General features: G+C 40.1%; 1 protein-coding gene across 1 annotated transcript in view; it reads left to right on the top strand.

Annotated features, from left to right (window-relative positions):
* The window catches only part of LOC138973667 (transcription factor RFX4-like), a gene marked incomplete in the record, with an annotated part of 81103 nt that overhangs the window by 5805 nt on the left and 57798 nt on the right, over positions 1-17500 (top strand).

Below are 17500 nucleotides of genomic sequence, written 5' to 3'. Positions count from 1 at the left end.
CGTTGTTTTTTTACATGTTTGTGTTCGAATAGGATTCTCGTTTTCTTTGCATTCTAAATTTTGTTTTTGTAAGATAAAAATGCAGCTTTGTTCGCAATATGACATAAGTTTATTTTCTGGAATTTTATAGGAAGATAACTGTAAGCCTTACTTTGGTGTTCTTGATTTTGCTTGGTGTATACAGCAGAAAAGCAGGCGAAAAATTGCTTACTAACGTGGGCTGTGTATCTCCATATTTAGAAACTCGACAACACCTTATCCTTCCGTTTGTTCGAACATATATTTTGAGCGTATGTTTATCCTTGTTATTGCTGTTCAAGTTTGCTAGGATTTGTTTTGTCAAACCAGAGACAGAAAACAAAAACAGGATGATCCGTTTCGTATATCTATTTTTATCTTTGAAACATAAAAGCCAAGTTTTGTGTACGTCAGTTGAACTTATTTTGGTGAGGCCAGTTGAGGTAATTTTTTGTTTTTGTGCCGAACTTGACGACACACGCTTGTTGTGAGCGACGTGACACAAAATGAATTCAGTTAATTACAATCGATCACCAACCGGCGAATTTATCCATGAAATATAAGAAAAGATTCGTTTTCTTATAATAGTTCAATGGCGAAATTCCTCTTTGGTTCATAACACATTTTCTAGTTACCATCAGCAACGATAGAATTGAATAATCTACATCAATAAACAGAGACATTTCAAATTGTTTGGTTAATAAGTGGACTGCGATTTTTTTCAATCGTCATTATGTAACCGAACATAAAATGGACCAAATGTTCAAAGTGATTGCAATCAATAGCAGCAGAATTTGACAACCAAGAACAATAATAGAATCATACTTCTTTTGTTGGTGATTACAACAAGATATAAATGTGCTTTGTAAAGAGGTTCAACCGTCAGATATAACTTAACGTGCAATAAATTAATATGTCAAGGAATTACAAATACAATCAACAACAGCGGTGTTCAAGCATCTAAGATAATAAACACAAACATATGATAGTTTGGGGTGACTGATGATTAAATGCAAACAAATAAATTTGTTTCGGAATTGTTGATCAAAAAGAGATGAAGGTATGCAGCCGTGATAAGTCATTGAACATAAAACACACTTTCAGGCAATTACGACCAAGAAAAGCAGAATCTAACCCCCTGAGACACACACAATATCAAATTTACCGGTGATTCGTTACTGGATAAGGATGTGTCTCGTGAATAACTTCAAACATCAAAGACAATACGAAAACACAAGACAAGATTTACTTTGAATGAGAACTGTGTGAAAAACCGTATATTATTTAACAGTTCCGTTTCCCTTTTTCGTTGTTGCTGAAAATAGCTAATGACAGTGGGTTGATTAGTTACTAGATAAGGATGTGTCTCGTGAAGAACTTCAAACATCAAAGACAGTAGCAAGACTCAAGGACAGATTTACTCTGAATGAGAACTGTGTGAAAAAAGCAGCATATTATTTAACAGTTCCGTTCCCTTTTTCGTTGTTGCTGAAAATAGCCAGTGAATGGTAGACACTCAACTTTCAACATCACACGTCTTTTCTAAAAAAAACCCTGAATGAACTGAATGAGAACTGATCCATTCGTGGACAGAGAGGATTGACAGTATCGCTGATTGGCGTGGCAATGTACGTCACTTCTACGGGCGCGCGGTGTAAACACTGATTGCACAGAGCGGAGGGACATTCTAGAAGCGTCGATTCTTCGCAGTCATACAGGATGGATACTTTTCCAGGGTCTGTGGATACAACAGGTACTTGTTTCAGTTATATACTTGTTGTAAGGTTACTCTCCAAAGCTGTGTACCATTTTGCGACATGCATTTTATTTATTTATTTACGAGGATTTATATCGCGCACGTATCTCACCACACAAGGCGACTCACGGCGCAGGTTACCTGTTAATGCCGTGTGAGATGGAATTTTTTACACAATATATCACGCATTCACATCGGCCAGTAGATCGACTGCCTTTAGGCGCTGCATCCACCTTTCACGGCCTATTATTCCAGGTCACAGGGGTATTTTGGTGGACATTTTTATCTACGCCTATACAATTTTGCCATGAAAGACCCTTTTGTCAATCGTGGGATCTTTAACGTGCATACCCCAATGTAAATGAAACGTCCAAAAACTGATAGACTGCCAACGTTCCAACATTCAGAATTTAAAAAAAACCAATACTGGTAGCAAATGGAACGTTTATTATTGACAAAACAAAACGTTACATTTACTGGTAAGAATAATAAACGTTCCAATTACCTACTATTCTTATTTTTTGATTCAGTCTTTTACTTACTTTACTTAGGCCCTTTAACGCCCCCCCCCCCCCCCCCCCCGCGGGTTAGGGGGAGTCCCATATTGGTTGGGACGAGAAAGAATTTACCCGATGCTCCCCAGCATGTCGTAAGAGGCGACTAACGGATTCTGTTTCTCCTTTTACCCTTGTTAAGTGTTTCTTGTATAGAATATAGTCAAAGTTTGTAAGGATTTTGGTCAAGCAGTGTGTGGGAAATGTTGGGTCCTTTGTGCTGGAAACTTGCATTCTCCCAGTGGGGTGATATATTGTGCTACGTTGCGGGCCCCTGGAGCAAATTTTTGATTGGTGCTTTTGTGAACAAGAAACAATTGACAAGTGGCTCTATCCCATCTCCCCCCTTCCCTCCGTCGCGATATAACCTTGAATGGTTGAAAACGACGTTAAACACCAAATAAATAAAGAAAGAAAGAAAGGCCCTTTGCCCCCAGCGGAGCATAGGCCATTGACGACATTTCTATTCGTCGTCAATGCTTCTGTAACGGGTTTTTTTCTAGGCAGGGGTGTTGGCCCTACACAAACCTCTGAACGAGGTGGTCCAAATTTGTCTGACCTCTATCCTTTGACCTGTCCAGCATGGGTGACCCTACCAGGTGCTTAAGCTCCCGCTGGCATCGTTCTCTGGGTTACTGAGGCACGCAAGCCACGACAAGGAATGGACCATTTGACTATAGCGTATAATAAATGGCAACCACAATGTATTTTCTTTATTTTTTCAGTGATACTCCAGTTAGATAATGGTACAGACATGTATATATATATATGTTGCCTTTGTTTTGTAATTGTTAGTATTGAAATCCATGTTACACACTTTGGTTTTCATGTTTTCATGAAAACTTTGTAATTTACTGAACGTAGACAAGCACAATGTGCAAGTATTTCAAATTCTTTCTCTGCAGGCCAGTGATATATTATTGTATCAGCATTTTATTGATTAAATCAATGTGTCCCAGTTAAATAAAGAAATATCACTTTCGTTAGGCCTAAAAAAAAAAATAGGTGTGGTTACGGTAACCCGACCTACCCTATTTTTAGGGGCCGACCCTATAACTTTTTATTACATTTGTCAAAAAAACACACACAAAAACAAGAAAACGAGTGCAGAAAACGCAATGAAAGCGAAATCGCCCGAGTCGCACACTTATTTTCCTGTCAAGTAGGTTTAATTTGTACACATTACAAAAAAAAGTTTAAAAAAAAAAAGTGATTGCCTACCTTCCTACCCTATTTTTTGGGGCTATGTTACCGTAACCACACCTATTTTTTTTTGTGGTCTTACATGGTTTCCACTAGTACACAGGCCTGGAGAATAATTCTTATACTTGTTGAGACTTTTTAAACATACACATTTATTTCATTAATAAATACTGGTTCCATATACATATCATTGGCCTGCAGTAAAATAATTAGAAATACTTGCATATTTTGTTTGTCTTCGTTCAGTAAATTACAAGGGTTGCAAAGTACTTCACCTTCCTAACATGGAAACCAAAGGTTGTGCCATAGATTTGAATACTAAGAATTAAAAAAAATAAAAATACAATGTATATATTTTGTTGCGTGTCTGTGTCATTATCTAACGAGGGTGTTACTGAAAAAAGTAAAGAGAATACATTCTAGTTGCCATTTAATATACATTATAATCATTTAAAAGACTCAAATCAAAATGCATGTCACAAAATGGTACACAGTTCTAAAGAACAACCTGTATACTTGTTGTTCAAGGTTAATGGCATACAATGACAAAACACGAAACAAGTAAAGTTGATCTTGCTTGACGGGCGCTGTGGCGGGGTGGTAAGACGTCGGCCTCCTAATCGGAAGGTCGAGGGTTCGAATCCCGGCCGCGGCCGCCTGGTGGGTTAAGTGTGGAGATTTTTCCGATCTCCCAGGTCAACTTATGTGCAGACCTGCTAGTGGCTTATCCCCCTTCGTGTGTACACGCAAGCACAAGACCAAGTGCGCACGGAAAAGATCCTGTAATCCATGTCAGAGTTCGGTGGGTTATAGAAACACAAAAATACCCAGCATGCTTCCTCCGAAAGCGGCGTATGGCTGCCTAAATGGCGGGGTAAAAACGGGCATACACGTAAAATTCCACTCGTGCAAAAACACGAGCGTACGTGGGAGTTTCAGCCCACGAACGCAGAAGAAGAAGAAAAAGAAGATCTTTCTTGCATCGTGCCATTTCAAATGTTTCGTTTTGGTGTTTTTCTTTTGTTTGTGAAGGAAAGTAGAAATTGCTTTGAGTATTTCATGCGGGAAAGTATTTACGTATGCTTGCACATTTTCTTAAACTTATACCTGTAATTAAAATTGCGCTCTGGCGTTTTTCTTTAGCTTGTGAACGAAAGCAGAAATTGCTTTAAAAGCATAGAAAGCTGATGAATATACACGCTAATTGCTTTACCCAGAGCTAGAGACAGACTAAATTAAGTTCCCTGCAAAATATTGTGGTCTAGGAGCCCTTAAATGTTGAGATATTTGAATTTTTATTTTGATCTAGATGGTCCTATTTATAGATTTGGCAACACATGTAACGTTGATGCAAGGGAGCTAACACCGCGGCTTTGTTGACATCCTCACTTTTTCAGAGGCTAGAACAAGCTGTAATGCATGTATTATGGTCCGCGCATGGTGACATATCGTCATTATATGGTCTTATGGTGCGTTTGACATCGATTGTGGGCAAACTACACTTTGTAAACACGGGAGTGCGTTAGTATGCCTTTAAGCAAAGATGCAGTATATACTTTTTAGTTGGGGTACGACATTTTTTTCAATATTTGTTGTTGTTGCAGTTTCATATCGCTATAATACAACAACAAGAATAAAGAGAAGAAGACTGTTTGCCTACGGCAGCTATCAGTTTTTATACTGAATTTTATGCAGTGATGTCACTACGGCTGATATGTTGAAGTCACCGAGACAAACTTCGTTCTCGAAATTCTTTGTCACTTACTCGGGAAACGTGCAGAAGAATCGTCTGTTCTCATTTTTCGACAGAGTGTGAAAATCAGCATGTTAGCTAGCAGTTGTGTTTGTCTTTTTGTTGTTGCAGAAAATCGTTTATAAGGCCCCCAAAAAATAGGTCTGTTTACGGTAACATAGGCCAAAAAAATAAGGTCGGTAGGTCGGGATTTTTTTTTATAATTTTTTTTCTTCCCAAAAACCATATTTTTACGTTGTTTTTTTTTCCCCCCAAATGCCAAAAAAAAGTCTAGGGTCGCGCGAAAAAAATAGGGTCAGTCGGGTTACCGTAAACAGACCTATTTTTTTTGTGTGGGCCTAACAGTGAGTTTAGACTCTCCGCTTTCCAGATCCAACATCTTTTCTAAGGCCAACAAAAAAAAGTTGTATGTTTCTGGTCACCCGACCCTACCTAGTTTTTTCCCGCCGACCCTAGACTTTTTTTTTATTGCATTTGTAAAAACAAAAGGAAAAAAAAGCGTCAAAACGTAAGTAACAGACAGCAGACGACACAAGGGGGATAACCCCGCATCCCTCTTGTCTCATTTGTTTTGTAATGTGTTGTCTTTCTCTTTTTATAGTAAGTCCAGTCTCTTTGCGTCACTGTTTAATTATTTTCTACCCTGACCAACAACAACAACAACAACAAACAAAACAAAAACAAAATCCCTACCTACCTACCATATTTTTTGTAGCCATGTTACTTGAAACATACAATTTTGTTTTGTTGGCCTAAAACAAAAACTCACACCCTACACAAACAAAAAGCCAAACACGTCAAAACAACAACACTGACGACGACAACAACGCAGACGTCGTCGACGAGAATAACGACGACGAGACTTGCTTTTTTATATATATTTTTTTTTATATCTTATTATAATTGCTTTATTTGGACCAATTTATAGCTCACTAGTCCTCGTGAATACAGTTCGGCTAACCATCCCGGATCTGTCTAGGCTGTTACATGGGATAAGACCATGCCTCCACTTGGTCACATACCAAAAAACCGGCACGGTTGGCCTAGTGGTAAGGCGTCCGCCCCGTGATCGGGAGGTCGTGGGTTCGAACCCCGGCCGGGTCATACCTAAGACTTTAAAATTGGCAATCTAGTGGCTGCTCCGCCTGGCGTCTGGCATTATGGGGTTCGTGCTAGGACGGGTTGGTCCGGTGTCAGAATAATGTGACTGGATGAGACGTGAAGCCTGTGCTGCGACTTCTGTCTTGTGTGTGGCGCACGTTATATGTCAAAGCAGCACCGCCCTGATATGGCCCTTCGTGGTCGGCTGGGCGTTAAGCAAACAAACAAACAAAATGTAAAAGCTTGGTCGGATCTGAGACTCTGAGCCAAACTGTATTCACAAAAAAGGAATGTGCTTTTAAGGAAAACTGATTTTTAATTTTTTTAATTTTTGGAACATGTTGGCACAAACACTATCATGCAGAAGAATAACTACTAAGTGCCAGAAAATGTTTTTAAGACAAAGATAAACAAAATTGCCTCTCTTTTATTTTACTAAGACTGAACTGAATACCATTTTGATTAAACTGACATGCATCTCTTTGACGATGACGTTAAAGAAAATTATCATTCTTTTGGTTTTTATTTTACGACCGAAAATCTACTTAGGGAAAATTGTCATACTACTGTATTACGAGAAAGGTTGAAACACATGTGCCGATGTGACATGCGGTTTTATTAAGACAGAAAATAAACGAAAAGAAAATCGTTGTCCATCAATACTGCGTGAAACCTGAGAGACAATTACCATGTGTGTACAATTAAAGTGACGATAATTGTCGTCAAGTTTTATAGAGAAAGAAAATAACATTATAGAAAAAGAGTAACGCATCCGTATGACGACAAACTTACAGAAACATTCACACGCGTGCTATTTGATACAGGTGAGGTGGGAAAAAAAGTCAAGCCGCTGTTTTGCTGCAAAACGAAAGAATATTGTTGCGCTGTGTTTTGGAAAAGTCATACATTTTTGTGATTCCGTGTGGTCCCACTTATACTATTTCAAGTTGTTAACTATATATAGCATTCAACGGATTTAAATCTCTTGTAGAAATACAAACATTACGACTGTGCTGTTGTTGTTGTTGTTGTCGTCGTTATTATTTTAGTTGTTGTTGTGCTAAATAATTATTGTAATATCACGTTCAGTTCTGTAAAACAACAACAACAACAACAACAACAACAACAACAACAACAACAAGAACAACAGAGTTGTCCTGTGTTTCACACTAGTTTCTTTGAGTTGTGTTGCAACTCGCGTCGGAGTGGTGTTCGTTGTTGTTGTTGTTGCTATAGCTGTCGATAAGGATGTTATCATCAGTTAGAATTATTCTTTTAATATAATTAATATACAGCCTTAGACAGTACATCACGATCTAGTGTGTTGTAGCTGACTGTAGGAAATGCTTGCGTACACGTTGCTATGGTTCGGGGTCATGACGCGTTTCTAAGGAAACACCACCAGCACCGTCTTCTTACTTACCCCCCCCCCCCCTCTTACCCCCCCCCCCCTCTTACCCCCCCCCCCCCCCTGTCGCGTCCTTCCTGTCTCTCCACATCCGCCCTGTAGGTCTCCTAGCAACGCGCCCAGATGTTGTTAAGTTTCAACGTGTGCGAGAACGTATACCGTGTCATCCCTCAACATTTTTATTTTTAAATGGGAAGAACAATGGAGACAAATTGAAAAATAACAGAACAAACACACACGCGTTCGCACGCGCACAGGCACGCACGCACACAGGCACAGACAGGCGCGCACGAACACACAGATGCGCGGGCGCAAGCACGCACGCAAACGCACGCGCTAACACACACGTACGCACACACCACCCCCTCACAAACACACACACACACACACACACACACACACACACACAACCACACACACACACACACGTGGGAAAGAGAGAGAGAGAGAGAGAGAGAGAGAGAGAGAGAGAGAGAGAGAGAGAGAGAGAGAGAGAGAGAGACAATGACAATGACAATGACAAATTGTTTATTAACGAGGGTAATGGCATAAGCAAACAGGTGCTTTTTTACATCCAGCCCTCGCCCATGGGAGGGTTTAATCTAATGATAATACGTTTTAAAAATGTTGGAATATCAATTAAAGAAGTAATAAAAACAAACGACAAACAAGCAAACGATTAACAGACTAAACAAACAAACAAAAATATACATACAAACGAACATGACATATTATTGTCAAAGGTATAATGAAAACTGTTTCAAGCAACAAAAAACGTGTGAAACTTCGAGGGAAGAAAAAATCCGTGAAACTGAGGAGTCAATGAAGCAACTACGTTGCAAGTAATAGCAATGTAGCATCGTTACATAAGTCATGTTATGAAATTAATTAGGTACATTTATCTACTGAAACGTGTAAAAGGTACAAATAAGGCATCAACAATATAAACCTGTTCAGGCTAAGTGAGAACGAAATGTGCCATGTATAAGGAATGAGAAATATCTGTCTTTAAAAGTCTTGGCATTGACAGAATGTTTGAGACCGCTTGGAAGTGAATTCCAAAGATTAGTCCCCGAAAAGAGTAGGCTGGACTTAAAAAGATCTATACGAGGCCGAGGAGCATACATTTTTGTCGGGTCTCTTAAATTGTGGGAAGTGAATTGAGAAGAAAGAGGTGCAGGCGCTCTTCCAATTATGAGTTTATGCATCAAAACGCCTTTATTGTACATGAGTCTTGATTTAGGAGGAAGAATGTTTAAAAGTTTATAGTCTTCGTTGGAAACCGAGACTTGTAATAAAATAACTTTGATTGCTCTTTTATGTATACTAAATAAAGGTTTCAGAGTTTTTGCACTCGCACAATCCCATAGTGTTGACGCATAATCAATGATCGATTGAATGTGAGCGTTAAAGCGAGAGAGAGAGAAAGAGAGAGAGAGAGAGAGAGAGAGAGAGAGAGAGAGAGAGAGAGAGAGAGAGAGAGAGAGACAGAGAGAGAGAGAGAGAGAGAGAGACAGACAGACAGACAGACAGACAGACAGACAGACAAACAGACAGACTGATAGACAGACAGAGCAAAATAAATCATACACGTGATCAGCTGATATTGTTTATTTTTAATGTTTCGCTCGAAAACAAATTAAAAATATGTTGTTAAAACATCTACTGTTCGAAAAATTACCGTCATCAATTGTGTTTGACGATCATGCATCAGTTCGTTCGTTTGTTAGTAGTGACTGATTTAGTTACTGACTTGCTTACATTTTAAAGTATAGCTTCTTAGACAGGTAGATAGTGAGTGTGTGAGTGAGTTAGTGGGTTTGTTTGTAAGTTGGTTAGGTACTCACTGACTGAGTAACTTAGTTACGTTATAGTGAGGGTTTTTTAGGCAGTAAAGATTTCATAAGACACACAGTCAGTATCATCAGACGTTCTACCACACTATCCGAGTCTTGCGTCACATTTTTGACATCAAACACTTCTGTTACCTCGTTTTACAAATGTAAGGTATGGATACGCGTAACCAAGCAACCTCCCCCTCCTACCCCCCCCCCCCCCCCCCATCTCCGGCCCCCACCCCCACCCCACCCAACATCACCACCCCTTCCTGTTCTGTTTCAATTAATTTTACATCATTTCTGCACAAGGCATTTAAACACGTTGCCAAGAGATTGTAACCCAAGTACACACACACACACACACACACACACACACACACACCAACAACAACAACACACACGCACGCACGCACACACGCACACACACACGTACACACACACACACACACACACACGCACGCACACACACACACACACACGCACGCACGCACGCACACTCACACACACACACACACACACACACAGACACACACTCACACACACACGACACGTCCTGAAAAATACATTATTTTGATCGCGAGGATCCGGAAGCACACCAGAACAAATCAGAACCCATAATAAAACGGGACAGAATATGTGTTATAAATGAAACCAGCGTAATGCGTCGAGTGTTTTGCTGTGTGCGAGCATTATTTTGACACTTGCATGCTTGAATATTTTTCTGATCTTTGTTCCACGACTCTGCTGCCTTACCTTGAAGACGTGTGTGTGTGTGTGTGTGTGTGTGTGTGTATGTGTGTGTGTGTGTGTGTGTGTATGTGTGTGTGTGTGTGTGTGTGTGTGTATGTGTGTGTGTGTGTGTGTGTGTTTTCGGTAGGTGTACTTGTGTGGATGTATAAGTGTATTGATGGGTCACGACCAAACGCTACGCGACATCGACTTACATGTAAAACTGCTCCGTGTGCTGGATGCTTGAAACGTTATTTCTTAGTAAGTGTTGTTCTTGTTGTTGCTTCAAATGACTAAAAACAGTTGTTTTCTTTCCTCGTCATTTGTTTCATGTTGTATACACTCAGGACCATTTCATCTCCGTTCATTTTGTCAACTTTTTTCCGACAGCCGCGTCAGCGATTTTGACAGGACCATGTCAAAATTGTGTCATGTTCATTCATTTTGTTTTCCTACTTTGTATAAAAACGTTTATGACCTCTTTGTTTACCTGCTTTTCGCTATAGCTTTCCCCTGTTTTTCGCTCCTTAACCACTGTTACTCCCTTTTAGAGAGAGAGACCCGTTCACTGATGCTTGTCCCATGCCTAGCTACCGATGCCCAGCCCTGGTTCTTCTTCTTCAAAGAAGTTGTAACCTAAATTTTGAATGCCTTTAGACATCGTTAATTTCAGATCCAGGGTTGGTTGTTTTTACGCAATATCGGCCAGGTGCTCGCAAAAATTGTTTTTTCTTGATCTTGACACCGTCCTGGTATATATGTTTTTAGTTTTTCACGGACAAAATGGTTTTCGAACAGCTCTCTTCATCTTTTTCCATGCACATTTCTTGTGTGTGTACTACGAGAAAAATATTGAATGTTTCAACTCCACACCCTTAAACCCCATACCCGACTCAAAATCGCAACCTTCCTATTTTAGTCAACCAATTGGAAGTAAGCGTTACGGGCATATGCTTTGGAACATTATATTCGTGCATAGTTTTGTGACACATGTTTTTGTCATTTTGCTGATGGTTTTATTGTCAGGAGATGTCCACCCAAACCCAGGCCCGCCTGGTAGAGAGCATGTGAAAGATACCTCTATTTTGCATATAAATGTACGTAGTTTGCGAAACAAGATTGATATTTTACAATGTGAAGTTAAAGAGCACGATATTGTGACTTTGTCAGAAACTTGGTTGTGTGACTCGATATCAAACGACAGTTTATGCCTCAAAGGATTTCATCCCCCAGTGCGTCTTGATAGGCCAGATGGATATGGAGGGGTAGCTGTTTATGTGAAAAACGATTTTATTTGCAAACCAAGGCCTGATTTGTTAATTCCAGGCCTTGAAGCAGTCTGGGTAGAAACTAAATTATTGCAAGAAACTGTGCTGGTTGGTTCATTTTACCGACCACCAGACTCTCGGATTGATTATTGGCACTTGGTTGACGAATCTGTAAAGCAAGTAATGAGAACACCACATAAATTTCTAATTCTTGGAGACTTTAACGAAGATTTTTTGAATAATCCATCTCCCCACTTTCTTAATTTAATACAAAAAAACAATCTGCACCAGCTCGTTACTGAACCCACACGTATTACAGAAACTAAATCCTCATGCATCGATCTGATCCTGACCACGAGTATAAACTTAATCAGTGAAGTTGTAGTGTTACCCCCCATTTGTAGTGACCATTCTGTGCCATGTGTAAAATTAACGTCACAGAGACTAAAAAAAGGTCAGTTCAAAAGGACTATATATAATTATGCCAAGTTAGATGTTGATACATTTTTGTTTGAATTGAACAAAATTGATCTTTTGAACACAGTTTTAAATGCGTCCATTGACGAAGCTGCTGCCTTGTTTTCTGAACATTTATTCCGTGTTGCAAAAACATGTATGCCTGTTAAGATAATAACAGTACGTGAAGATGATGCCCCATGGATGACTGAACATATTTTACAATTACGAAACGCAAAAAATTGTATACATCAAGTTGCTAAGCGCTTAAATACACCTGAGCAGTGGGCATTATTCCGCCTGACTAGAAATCAGTATACAGATGAAATTCGTAAAAGAAAAAGAGATTATTTTCTAGAACTTGATGAGAGGATAAATTGTAAACAGAACTTCGGAAGCAAAAATTGGTGGCAACTTGTTAATTCCTTCTTGAAGAAAAAAGGTGTTGCATGTAACGAAATTCCACCGCTAGAAGATAATGGAAAAATTATTGATAACATTTGTGAAAAAACGATTTTGTTTAATAATTATTTTGAAAGCCAGTCTAAAGTTGAAAATCCAGACGATCCCCTGCCCGAGGCAAATTGGTGTAATACATCTTTATCGACTTTTGAATTAACAGAAGCTGAAGTTGTCCAAGTGTTAAGGAATTTAAATTTATCCAAGGCCGTGGGCCCTGACGGAATACATAATAAATTGCTTGTAGATGGATTACCTGTTATCGTTCCACCGCTTACAATTCTCTTTAACAGATCCTTGTCTGAGGGTGTTTTTCCAGTTATCTGGAAAACTGCTCACATTACGCCCATTTTTAAGAAAGGCGATAGGAGTGCTTGTTCCAACTACCGTCCAATCTCTTTGCTGAGTTGTATTGGGAAGGTGCTTGAAAAATGTATACAAATCCGTGTGTTTGGTTATTTGAAAAATTATGATTTGATTACACACTGCCAATCTGGTTTTATTGCTGGTGATTCGACTGTTTATCAACTATTGAGTATATATGATGATTTTTGTGTTGCACTTGATAAAAACATTATGTCACAGGCAATATTTTTTGATGTATCCAAAGCTTTTGATAAAGTCTGGCATCGCGGTCTGCTCCACAAGCTTGAGGCGATAGGTATAAGAGGTCCCTTGCTTGTTTGGTTTGAACATTACTTGAGCGATCGCAGACAAGCAGTAGTATTGAAAGGAACCAAATCAAGTTATGCTACCCCTTCTGCTGGTGTCCCTCAGGGTTCTGTCTTAGGACCTCTTTTATTTCTCATTTATATTAACGATATTGGTGTTGGTCTTGAATCAGTGTTGAAACTCTTTGCAGACGATACGAGTATGTACTTAAGTTTAGATAACGATGATGTACGAGCAGAGATTTTGAATTCTGATTTGGATAAAATTCGCACATGGGCTTCTAAATGGAAAGTCACTTTTAATTGTCAAAAGACAGAATTGTTGGACATTTGTAGGCAACAAAATGTTTTACTTCCACCATTGTATTTCGAAGATGCACACTTAGTTGATGTTGAAAATCACAAGCACCTTGGCGTCATTCTACAAGGTAATTGTAAATGGGATTCCCACATAAAAAGTCTAATTGCTAAATGTAGAAAGTCAATTGCGTGTTTTGGTTTATTCAAGCATCGTTTAAACAGAAAATCACTTGAAGTTATATATAAATCCTTTATGTTACCATTGTTTGATTATGCGGACGTTATCTGGGATAACTGTACACAGTGTTTGGCAGACGAGTTGGAGACATTGCATCTCGATGCAATCCGAATCATTGTAGGTGCAGTACGTGGCACAAGCCACCAAAAACTGTATAACGAATCGGGTTTTGTGCCCCTGAAAGAAAGGCGACGTCGTCATAAACTTTTGCTGTATTATAAAATTGTAAATCGTTTAACCCCAGAATATTTATATTCCAAACTGCCGGTCCTGGTTTCCGATGTAAATCCTTACCACAGACGACGCCCTCTTGAACGTAAGTTTCCATTGTGCAGAAGTGAGTTATATAAATCTTCATTTTTTCCTTCAACGACAGCTTTGTGGAATAATCTTCCAGAAAATATACAACAAACGCAGTCAGTTGGTGAATTTAAAAGGTATTTGACCGATGGAGATGTTGTTGTTCCACCGTATTATTATTTAGGCAACCGCCAGGGACAGGTACTTCACAGCAGGTTGAGATTAAACATGAGCGATTTGCAACAAGACTTAGTTAACCGACACCTCTCTGATAATTTAGAATGTACGTGTGGAGCATGCCCGGAAGATTCTGAACATTTCTTATTACACTGTCCAAAATTTAAAGAACATAGAACCATTTTATTCAATAGTCTGCCAACACACGTTCTGGACTGCAAAACACTCTTGTTTGGAAATACTGATTTAACTATATCTTTGAACACGAAAATATTCTCTGTTGTACAAGACTATGTTATGTTAACTAATCGCTTCGGCTGATATTATATTAACTGTGCAATTGATGTAGCCAGGCATTCTCTCCCTCCCTCTCTCTCTCTCCCTCTCCCTCTCCCTCTCTCTCTCTCTCTCTCTCTCTCTCTCTCTCTCTCTCTCTCTCTCTCTCTCTCTCTCTCTCTCTCTTTACCCTATTTGTATAAAATATAATTAAAGATTATCAAGATAAGTGTTGAAGCTATTACTTGTTCGCCATGTTTTGCTATCTGAATGTGTATTGATTATAAGTTCAAGAACGTGTCCATAAGCAATCTGCTTGTTAACGTTCTCAATGTTGTTATTGTTTGAAACGTGTGTATGAGAATTTGAATAAACACGCTTAAACCAAACACATAAAGTAGCAGACTAGATAGTTATAAATGCATGACGCCGAACAGTACCTCTGTTGTCGGTATTTATAAGTCGTTCGGTATTAAGCATTTTTTTGTCAGTGAATTGAATAAAAAGAGAAGCAGTTGGGCACGGACATGTGAACCATCTTGTTCATCAACATAGATCGGGCGGGGATGTAGCTCAGTCGGTAGCGCGCTGGATTTGTGTCCAGTTGGCCGCTGTCAGCGTGAGTTCGTCCCCACGTTCGGCGAGAGATTTATTTCTCAGGAGTCAACTTTGTGTGCAGACTCTCCTCGGTGTCCGAACACCCCCGTGTGTACACGCAAGCACAAGACCAAGTGCGCACGAAAAAGATCCTGTAATCCATGTTAGAGTTCGGTGGGTTATAGAAACACGAAAATACCCAGCATGCTTCCTCCGAAAGCGGCGTATGGCTGCCTAAATGGCGGGGTAAAAACGGTCATACACGTAAAAGCCGTGGTATTTTCAGCCCATGAACGAAAAAAAAAAATCAAAAAAAAATCAACATAGATCTCCAGGAGATGAAGAGCATCTCCCTCCTCTTTGACACATACCGACATTCTCTGGTCTCTTCTTGTGCTGAGAGGGACTATGTTGCTGGTTTGATTCTGTAACTAACATCCACGTTAATGATGTACGATACCGATACATGCACAGCCTAGCGGTGACCTTACGTAGTAATTTTCTCCTGCTGACATCGAGACAAATATCGTTCTCGAAATTCCTTGCCAATGTCTGGGAGACATAAAGGAAAAGCGACAGGAATGTTTACGTCACGCCATTATTCGCATTATAACGTCTTCTCCGACTTTGTTTCGATTGCGACGTCACAAGCTTTAGGGGTCCTTATTTGGCCTATATGGTCCGCTGGACCCAAAAAGCAACAATTATCAAGTCAAAGCCTTACTTTGGAAGAAGACTGTTTTGTTTGTTTAGTCGATGTCGTGTGTCTTAAAGCTATTGTAAGACACCCGCAGAGGGTAGCCCACCGCATCGATCTGATCTTTCTCCCTGAAGTGTCTGAAGAATCGACAAATCTGGCAGCGGAACGAAATTCAGGTGTGAATGCTGGGACGGGGCGGCGTGAGAGCATACTGTGACCAGGAGCAAGAGTCGGGACAAGCCACACACACACACACACACACACATACACACACACACACACACACACACACACACACACACACACACACACACAAAAACTATTGAAAGAAAACTACTCTGCACAGAAAGTATCTGGGGTGTTGCATTTTGGTATGTGTCAAAGTGGTAGGATGATCTTATCCCATCTAAAAGCCTAGCCAGATCTGTGTTAGTTTGCACGTTCACGCGAGAAGGACTGTATATATCGTCAAGTTTCATTTCCCGATTATGTTGTTTTCATCTAACGAATGAAACATTATTCACTTCTCGTAACTTGCAAGCGCACAAGCATTCTTCGAACAAAATGCAAACGCCACTAAAACCAAATTCTCCTCACTGACGCAGAACTTAATCGTTGTATTTTTTTTTATACCCGCCCACACCTTGACTCTCGTTGGGGTCATCCAGTGACCCCCGGGGTCCGGGACGACCGTTACCGGGGTCTCAGGAATCCAGTCTCCCGGCATGCATTCCGATGCAACGCGCCGTTGCCCCGGTGCGTCCAATGGCGCGGAACGACGATCCGTTAGACGGCGCCTCGGCCGTTCTTTTGATCCCCCCGCCCACTGTCGCTATAACGCTACTGTGTCACAGCATGCGGACAGGTGAATAGGAGAGGGGAGGTGTTTTGGGTTGGGAAGTGGTGGGGGTGGAGGGGTTTAGGGAGAAGAAGACTGAGTTTTGGACGGGGGGGGGGGGGGGGGGGGGGGATAGAAAGAAGGGGGGTATGGGAAGTGCAATTATGAATGGGTTTTTGACCTGCTTTTGTTTGTCATTTGCTGCTCGAGTTAAGGCCGGGAGTGGGACACTACACTACACTACACTACACTACACTACACTACACTACACTACTACACGACACGACACAACACAACACAACACAATTACAATACAATACAATACAATACAATACAATACAATACAATACAATACAATGCAATACAATACAATACAATACAATACAATACAATACAATGCAACACAATAGAGTACATTTTTGTAGGGTCGGATTTGTGGATATAAACAGAATTTGTCATTCCTCACACTTAATGGTAATGATACAAGTATAAGATACGGTCTATATCAACTGACCGAGATTTAACGACAATACCGTATGGGACACTTGGCGACAATATCGCTACCCCCCCCCCCCCCCACCTCCGCTCCCCTTACAAAACCTCCTTCCACCCCCCTTCCTGACCCCATATCACTTAACTGCAATACTCCGAAAACAGAGTACGACTGCCTTTATGGCGTAGTGTTTGAAAGCGGTCGTGTTCAGCGAATTACTTCATATTTGGTGTACATTAGCTTGAAATGTAGGATGATAATTTCACACAGTTTTAAGTATGAAGGTCCAGTGGTGTAATTTTTACGCCTAAAAAAAAATCGAATTCAGAGATTACCTCAACAGTAGGAGGTTTGCAGTAGGAGGTTT

Source organism: Littorina saxatilis, linkage group LG8 (assembly GCF_037325665.1).
Source record: "Littorina saxatilis isolate snail1 linkage group LG8, US_GU_Lsax_2.0, whole genome shotgun sequence".
NCBI classification, from domain to species: domain Eukaryota; kingdom Metazoa; phylum Mollusca; class Gastropoda; order Littorinimorpha; family Littorinidae; genus Littorina; species Littorina saxatilis.
This window is presented reverse-complemented; position numbering and strand designations above follow the sequence as displayed.